This window comes from Marmota marmota, unplaced genomic scaffold, assembly GCF_001458135.2.
Source record: "Marmota marmota marmota unplaced genomic scaffold, marMar, whole genome shotgun sequence".
In the NCBI taxonomy this organism is placed as follows: Eukaryota; Metazoa; Chordata; class Mammalia; order Rodentia; family Sciuridae; genus Marmota; species Marmota marmota.
This window is the reverse complement of record NW_025999999.1, coordinates 6,297,265-6,300,930: the sequence shown is the minus strand read 5'-3', so window position 1 is coordinate 6,300,930 and position 3,666 is coordinate 6,297,265. Positions and strand designations below refer to the sequence as shown.

Genomic DNA, 3,666 nt, shown 5'->3' with positions numbered 1-3,666 from the left:
GGAGGGAACCGCGGGCGAAGGAAGAGGGAGGGAGGGGAGCGGGCCAGGGGGAGGAGGAATGGGAGCCCAGGATTAAAACTACACTGAGAAACGAAACTCGCCGATAAGGTAAACGTTAGATAAGGATAAAGAGCGGCCAGTCTAATGAATATTCAGGCAACCACAGAGGACGGCGGAGTGCGCCGCACTCAGAAGCCGGGCTTTCAGTCCCAATTCGCCCAGCCTTGCCATCCACCACCGGCCAGTGCCCGCATAAGCCACGCGGCCCGGGTCGGTCCTTGTCCCTAGCACTAACCCCACTACCCTCAGCTCTGAGTTCCCTTCCGTTCCGTCCTGACTCTTCCTTCCTCTTTCTCTGGTCCTTCCCTTTCCTTTTCCCTCCAGAGGTACCTTGCCTTTCACGCACCATCACCATTCTCATTCTGGGGCAAAGTGCCCAGCAGTTTGTCCTCTCCTGTCCCACACACAGTTGCGGACACTGCCTCCCGCATCCCCTCGCCCACCCGGGTCTGGGCAGTACAGAACACTTGCTTTAGAATCGAGCTGGAGATCTCCGGCCCGAACCCACCTGCCTTGGTGGGACCCAACGGATGATAGGAAAGCCCGGGGACCTGGCTCCTGGACCCTCGGTAACCGGGAGGAGATTGGGTAGAAACACTGCGGAGTGTCTGTTCGCTGGCGGCAGAGGATGCGGGAGACCAAAGCTCGCTCTCCCCGGCTGGGGAGAAGAGGCGACTGCTAACGCGGCGGAGCGCCGCCCGCTGCCAGCTCTGCGGATCCGAGCGAGCGCAGGAGGCGCAGCACGCCGGCCCTGGCCCCACTTCTACCGGAGCCGCTGGCCCGGACTCCGCAGCCTTCGCCAGCACTCGCTCCCTTGCTCGCTGGGGTCCGCTCTCACGCACTAGGCAGGAGAAGCCCTTTGTCTCCTAACTGGTTAAGTACAGAATATCCGGGAGATCTTTATGAAATATTTTCCCTCGTCTCATAAATCATCTTGGCACTTCAGCTGATGTTTTAACTCTCTCTCCCTCCTTCACTCCCTCCCCCCGCTTCCCTGGGTCTGCGAAAGGGCGGCTCCACGAAGCCCGCGCCGTGCTGCGCTCTCGCCGCCTGGACTTAAGGTTCCTCCGGCCGGTCTGCAGCCTCGGGCGCTTGGGGGAAAGGCCAAAGACTCGTGCCCCTGTCTCTTTGGCTGAAGCCTGGGCGGCAGATAGTATCCGGGTCCGCACCTGCCTGACTCAGCCCAACTTAGCCTGACTCCAGCTGGACGTCTGGAACTCTGGTTTTCAGGACGCCCTTACTCCTCTGGTGGGTCTCAGGCCAAGCTCTGCCGCATGAGGTTCTGAGACTCTCACTCCTTAGAGGCCTGGGTCTGCTGGGATCCTGGTATTTGCCCTCCCTCCTGGATTGTTCTGAGACCAATTCGCTTAATCCATCTGCGGAGTAACTTCTAGAAGATAAAAAAAAAAATTCCTCTCCATCTGCTCCCCCCCAGCCCCTGCCCCCACTTCCCTTGGGCGGCGAAGCAGGTTCCCTTGGGCAGGAGGTTGAAGGCGCAGGGTCCAGCCCCGAAGGTCAGTCTCTTCTTCTCAAGGCCTGCAGATGGCGCTCCCGGGTTTCCTTTGGCCTCAGAACCCCACGAACACGCACTAACTCCGTGTGGATAGCGAAAAAGAAAAACAGCTAAACCAAACAGCTCCCAGACCAGGAGCAAGAGACTCTCAGGTGGTATTAGCTGGTACAGACTTGAGCTTCTTTCAGGGGGGTAATTAACCCAGAATTGGAGGTGGGGAGGATTGAAGAAGGGTCCTTATTGAGAAGGGCTCAGAACTAAAGGAGCTCTTGCCCCAGGTCTCCATATATTGGTTATCACAGGAGTTAAGTTTTGAGAAGTCTGAACTATTGGAAGAACAAGACTATGGGTAGACTCCCTCTTTCCACACAGATTCAGATTTTTCTAGAACCCAATAGGTACCTCAATGTTACACATACTATAAAGTGTGGGTGTAGATAACAGGCATTTTCATATATTGGGAGAGAGGGATTTTCATATTTTGTGAAAATCCACAAAGTGCACTGGAAGTTGTACTCATATGTCTGTCCTCTCAGGAAGGAAGCCCCTTCCATGATAGTCCAAGTCCCAAATAGCCCCTGAGAGCCTTGGTATCTCCCCTGCTTCCTGGACACTCTTCCCAGCACTGCACTAGCCAGACATTCACCCTATTGCAGGACCAGTCCCTGGCAGCTTCATCCTTAGCTCCAGCCCATTTCTGGGCTAGAAAGTCAAAGAGCAATGATCCCTGGTGATTTAGAAGCCCTGTTAGCCAAGGCTCTGCTTTCTCCTAGGCCTCCAGGATGAAGGGTTGGCCTGCAGATTCCTCTCCAGTCACTGGCCTCTCACTCTAACTCCCCCTTTCCTGTTCTTCTTTTTCTTCTTCTATAGAGGCTAGTAGAGGGGAAAAAAGTAAGAAAAGAAAAAAGGAAGAAGAGGAAAGGGGGAAAGAAAGAAAACAACCCAACCCCAAACACAACTTGGGCTCCGACCTGTCAGGGTTGGTTGCTTTTCCCGTCTGCCTCTAAATGAACCTTTTCTCTCTGGTGTTTTCAAAGCGGCCCTTCCACCCCCCAACCTAGGGGCATTTACACTTCAAACAAGGCGCCCGCCTCCCTGCGGAAATTTAAAGGCAAATAAACTTTTGGGGAGTTGCTCTGATACCCATCTCGGGATTTGCTTCATTAGCCGCCTCTATGCATCTGATCTGACCAATAAATCTTCCTTGTGGATCTCCGCTCCTTCGCCTTCTCCGCTCCCTTTCCTGCCAGGCTTGCCTGACGCCTGGCGGCCCCCACTCTTGCCTCCTCCCTCTCAGCTAAGCTAGGGTCAGCCTGGTTCTGTGGCAGGGCCTTGCCTGCTCTGCTTGGGTGCAGGTGTCTCAGAGGCGCTGGTCCGGGATATGCATCCCACCTCTAGTGTACCTAAGCCAAGCGTGACTTACCCGCCCCAAGCTCTTAAACATGTTTCTGAGTAGATTGTGCAGAATAGTGAAGTGCCGGTGTAGACCCCTTGGCTGTTCCCGCTCGCACCGGCTCCTTTCGTGGACACTTCTCTTTTACTGGTTTCCCATTCCCAGGCCCAAAGCCTACTGCCTGGGCGAGAAAAGGCAGAGGCATTGGCTGCCTTCCTCTGCCGGCAGGGCGCTGACCCGGGGCCCAGGAGCCCGGCCTCAAGCAGTTCAGGAAGGCTGCTGAGCCGCGGGGGGCTTGGCGGGGGCCTTGGGCTGCAATGGGAGCAACCCAGCCGCGCCCCTCCCCCGTGGCTTGGCCTGCCTTCCTCCTCCCACCTCCCGGGGAGCAGCACCGGGAGCTAAGGCCCGGGCTCTGAGGGAGGGGATTAGAAATTCCGAAATTAAATGTATCTCCCCAGGATATGCTCCCCACAGCGCGGACCAAATTAAACGCATTAAAGTTCAGGGGGGGAAAAGCTGTTTAGAATCAAAGGGGAAAAAACTAGTCCGAAGGGAAGAGAAGCAGAACCCGAGGAGGGAAGAGACCAGGGTAGAGCAGAGCAGCTGCTCCGCAGCCGAGCTCCTTTCCTGGATTATTCCCAGTTTGGTAAGTCACCGCCACAACTACCAAAAAAAAAAAAAAAAAAAAAAACAAAAAAAG

The 3,666-nt window shown here is 55.5% G+C and overlaps 1 protein-coding gene across 2 annotated transcripts in view; it reads right to left on the bottom strand.

Annotated features, from left to right (window-relative positions):
- Positions 1 to 3,666, bottom strand: part of Pax2 (paired box 2) — an 87,720-nt gene that overhangs the window by 78,252 nt on the left and 5,802 nt on the right. The gene's annotated exons all lie outside the window — the stretch shown is intronic.